The following is a 5,527-nucleotide window of genomic DNA, read 5'->3' as shown; positions in this document are numbered from 1 at the left end:
AGCCCGGTACACAAAGGTGAGAAGTTACACCTGCGAGCTGCCAGCTTTCTCCTCTGTGTCTCCCTGACTCCAGCGTCTGAACCTGAACTCTGTCCTGCTGTGAATCAACCTGCTCAGCAGTCATCATCCTGCCTTTGAGAGGGAGGTTGAATGACTAACAGGTTTTGTTGATATTTAGCTTTTTGTCTTTTTATTGTCCATTATAGATTTTATTAACACATATATAGACACATGTTTGTGTACAATGACAATTTAAAAGTACTGAACTTTACTGGTTTTTGTAAAATAAAAAACAGGGAAAACTAAAATAATTTCCATAAACCAAAATGAAATGATAGAAAAGGAAAGAAAAGAAGAAACTGGAATATTATGGGAAATCAGTGAATTGATGAAGACGTTTGTCCATCACTTCAACCAAAGATTATTTGGTTGAAGTGTATTAATTAATCAGAAAACTTTTATTTTTATGTGAACATTGAATTTGAAAACACTCAAAATACCTACCTTTTCTGGTCTTCTTATTCTTTTAAATATTCTTAAAATTACATTTATTTTCCAAAATGTTTAATTTCTATTTCTTTCAAATTTGTGGATATTTTTTTTATTTGAAAGATTTAATGCTGTTTTTCAGTTGACGTGATTTGCACTTCAGGGCCACCGTAGTTTTGTCATGGCCAACCGAGTAGGATCAGTGGTTTGTTTAAAGGGTAACCAAACAGATAAGTTGGAGGCTGATTCTAGCCGAAATTTGAAAATCCCGTCAGATGGGCGGGGCTTGGGAACAGGACTGTTATCATCACTGGAGCTGCAGATCATGACGTGGGACTTCAGAAATTACGTAGGATATAAATGATTTGACCAATCACGGAATTCAACTGTAATACCTCATTTCAACCTGTAGGTGTCAGCACAGAGACAGTTTTTGACCGTTTTCTAGAATTTAACAAGTTTATTTTAATTAATCAAAAATGTGGTTAGAACCAACAGACAGCTCTTTAAAATCCACATTTCTAGAGATCAACAGCTAAAAAAATTGATTTAGAGTTTGATTACCCTTTAAGGAAGTAAGTCTCAGTTATTTCTGTTGTTTTGTGTAAAGGAGATTATTGTGGTTATTGTGGAGCCTATATCCACTTCAGACCAGTTCTCAATAGGACACGATTAATGTTTTAATCGTTAATTAAAGTTTTTACAGATCTGTCAAAATTAAATACATTTTTTTTTATTTCACTATTGGATATCTTCATGTGTTTTCTTTTTAATGCCTGAAAAAGATCAATTATTTCAAGATTTCTGATTATTATTCCATATTAATGTCAGTATTTTAAAATGTGATTCTGCATTAGGTCACAGTTTGTCTTTCATAACCTCAATCGTAAAGTTTACAAGAAATTTCCAAATGGCATTTATCATCTGAACACATCCACATCTATATTAGATTGATTTACTTGTTTTAATACATCATATATTTTAATTTTACTGAATTTGTTTATTCTATTTTTTGTTGTAATTTCACTGTACTCAGCTCTAATGCTCATGAAATAAACAATTAAACCAGCTTACAGTGTCCTTTTTTATTTTTATTTTATTGTGAAAAGCTGCTCAGTAATTTACAAAATGAGACAAAGTTTAAATCTTACTGAACTTTTGGAATGTCTTGACATTCTACTTTCACTATATTTGTGTAGTACGTAAACCAAACATCCACTGAGGTTTGTCTCTTTCACTTCAATGATATAAAATTCTGGATTTCTGATTCCCAAACTGAAAAAAAGTGTTTTCATTTTTTTAAATCATGTTTTTCCAAGAAAAAATACCCCCACACAGAAACATACACACACAATTATCCCAACCTAAATTAAAGTAATTGTGTAGCTTCAGAAAAACAAAACAACACTCGACTGGAAGCCGTGAGCTAAAGTATGGCATAAATCAAAAGGAAAAACAGATTACTGACTGCAGGAAGGTTTACTAAATAAGCAAAACATGTCATGTTCAAACCCACTTTTACAAATGAAAGTAGATTTATTAGCATTTTGTATTTTAGGTTACATTCTGCCCTGGTATTTTGCTCCAGCCGTGCTTACTGTGCATGTTTTCTCCTGAGTTGGTATTTATCTGTTTTGTACATATTTACTATGCACATATTCTAGTGATTCGTGCGGCGCCTCAGTGAAGGTCCAGCAGTGAGTTTTAAGAAGTTTCACTGCTTGGCTGAAAAAAAAAAAAAGAAAAAAAGGGCGTTGCTGAAAATAAGCAAAGAATTACTCATTTCAAATGTTGCATAACATCGTAAAACGGCATGAGCTTCGTGTAATTAAAGTGAAGTGGATCGCAGAGGCGGAGTTTTCAAGGGAACAACAATTTTTTTTTTTACTTCTTTCTGTGAGTTGTATCTGGACTTTCTATCACTAAATATGTATTAAACTGTAAAATTAAGCCTTTTCTTGAAAACAGTCACATGTTTGGTGTCGAAGTGTGAGACAACAGTAAAGAGAGTCCCTGAACTTTTACTCTGAATGTTGACTATTTAGAGATAAAGCAAGAATCTTATGTTGTGAATGTTCTAATTCTTTGCTGTTTTTTATTAGTTATCGGTTGATTTCAAGCAATTTAAAAAAGAAAAATACACATATGTATGTCAAATATGTTTGAGATATTATCTTCAAATCATAAATAGACATTTTACACACTGTAACACTGTATGCATTTATATTGCATTAATCTATTGAGTATAATCAGAGTCCACCTATTGGGATAGATGAGTCTTAATCTCTAGTTAAGGTTTTTAAAGTCATACTACAACTATATTTTTTTCTATTGTAAAATTATTACTTTTAATTATGATAATGCAGTTTTTAGTCTAAATAAAAAAACTGTGTTGTTTTTTTAAGACATATTTTCTGAAGAGCAGAAGGAGCTCGTTAATAATTCAGTTCTGACTGTTGATGCAGAATTTCCCAAGATTCCTTTGTTTACACTTTTGTCCCGCTAGCTTATAGCACCTCACAAGCTCAAGCTAACATTAGCGGTGCAAAAAAAGGAGGTGAATAAAGAAATACTTTAGAAGAATTTTAATTTAGAATTTTTATTTAGTTTTAGTCATAGTCTTTTGACTAAAATAAGATGAAGAAACTTATCTTTTTGTTTTAGCATGACCTTTTCTAAAATTATAAAACCAAATTTTGTACATTTCTTCCATTATTAGAACATGATTAAAAACACCAAAAACAAGATTTTCATTGGAGTGGGTCTTTAATGTGCTTTTTTACGTCCAATTGCAGATTATTTATCAAAAAACAAAAAGAAATTTTTCATTAATTTTCATCAACATATCTTAAAAACTTTTTTAGAAATCATTATTGCACAACATGCCATAAAAATGGCATTATCATTGTTTATAAGAAATAAAAAAATATTACACTATTATCATTAGTGGACATCACACTTCAAGTAATAAAAAAAATTTTTTTATTGATTTTCTTTAGATCATTTGTGCAAATACTGTATATAGACAGCATTTTTACTTTTTATGTAAAAAAAAAATACAAAGCCTTCAGTTTAAATTTAAAGTAGGATTTCATATAAACAATATAGTTTTCTTTTCTGGTTGCTCTGTTGAAAATTACTTAAATATAGGTTTAAAGCCACCATAATAGTCCTATAGAAGTTTTAGTTAATTGTTCATTATCTATAATTAGACATTTAATATTATTTTATTATCTACTTAGAAATTCCATCTCTCCCTTAAAGAAGTGACATAATTTTTTTTTTTGCTTTCATGATCAAAACCATAATATTTACAAGCAAGACACCAAGTGTTACTCATGTTATTGTATGGGTGTCAGTTCAGTTAATATAAAGTGAAAGGTGCCCTCTGTTCAGAATTGTAAGATCGATAACATCTCATTTCCAGGTTTCCCATTTCCCAAGATGCCTTGCCTACGCTGGAGCAGCTTAATCAGCAGTTTAAGGAAACGCTTTTGCTCTTCTATCTGGCAACGAAGGACAATGAAGACACGAGCTGTACGTTAACGGTGACTCATGCCAAGTGTGAGCCTGTATTTACATTTCAGGCAATAGACTATTCACTCGCCTGTTTGAATGACCTTGTAGAGTCAGTAATCCCCACTTCACAATGAATAAATACATAAACAATGGAATTTCATCTGCTCCCAGTCACTCATTCCGAAAGATTAGAACTATAAGAGTGAGAGGAAAGCTCACTTTTCAGGTTTACAGGAGTTGCGGTGATGATGAATAATTGAACTCTCACTTAAAAGTACAAGTTGGCTGTTTGTTATAAACGGTGGCTTTGGTAATGGCCCAATCTATACAGTACCTGTGCAGCCCGGCAGCGCGGGAATCAATGTGTCCGACCAATTATAGTGCAGCTGGTTGTTGGACGCAGTGTCTGTTTCATCTTCTTTAGTTGGCAGCAAATACAATTTATGCTTTATTTTCAGATCAGTATTAACTCAAGTGTAGCATAATGGAGAATTAATGGTAGTAAAGATTTTAAGAAGAAAAAAAAGGCTAGTTTTGATGTCAGAGATAAGGTCCATTTGCTTAACCTTGACTGGGGTGTTTTGTATGTGGAGACGCATTTTCCCATTTGATGCAAAGACAAAGAAATGGGTAGAAAGTTATTTGCAATTTGCAGCAACAATAAAAATGCAAAGAAAAAAAATCTACTTTTAGATGACACAGAATATATTTTCTCTCTGTAAATGATCACTGAGTCTTATGATTTTGACTCTGTTATATTCTCCATCTTCCCAAACAGTTCACCAAAACTTAAAATTCAATAGTGTGCTTGTGTCTTCAACCAACACTTCCTGGCCAAAATTTATGTCCCATTTGGCAGAAACTTTGGGGATGCTGCTGACTTTCTTGATAATTCCTTGCTTTAAACACAAGTAGATATGAGTGAATCCTTGAAATAGTACTTTGACGGTGATCATGTTGACCCTGCAGATGGAGTCTAGATGCTTTGCTCTTATGAGATCATATAGGTGAATAGCATACTTCTGCTATCATGGCAGGGATACACTATTTAATTGTGTTGTGGCATATATATCAAGATTGTGTTAGCCAATCCAATATGACTGTTTGGAGGCCAAGATTTTAAAGAAAAATACAAAAAAAATCAACTTTAAATTGTGGACTCTGCAAAGGTTGCTCATTGTTAGCAGATTGTTAAACTGGGTGGAGCATGTGAACATTCAGGGTTCATTTTCAGAGTCCCAAAGGTGACGTTAGAAATATTTGGTGCAGCGTTAACATCTCTATAGTTCTGACTAATGCGTTGCAGCTGCAGTCTCCAAGATGTAATATGGCAGATAATTAGACAAACAAAAAAAAATACACATCAAATCTCAGAAGTTTATATATATATATATATTGAAAAACAGACTGTGACGCCTAATAAAGAACCGACATGCAGGTGTAGATGGATGCAGATAAGATTAAAGTTCTGCATCAGCGTTTGCAGGCAAAGAAAAAGCCCGCTCTAGCAGGACCTTGA

This window comes from Oryzias melastigma, linkage group LG22, assembly GCF_002922805.2.
Source record: "Oryzias melastigma strain HK-1 linkage group LG22, ASM292280v2, whole genome shotgun sequence".
Taxonomy (NCBI): domain Eukaryota; kingdom Metazoa; phylum Chordata; class Actinopteri; order Beloniformes; family Adrianichthyidae; genus Oryzias; species Oryzias melastigma.
This window is presented reverse-complemented; position numbering follows the sequence as displayed.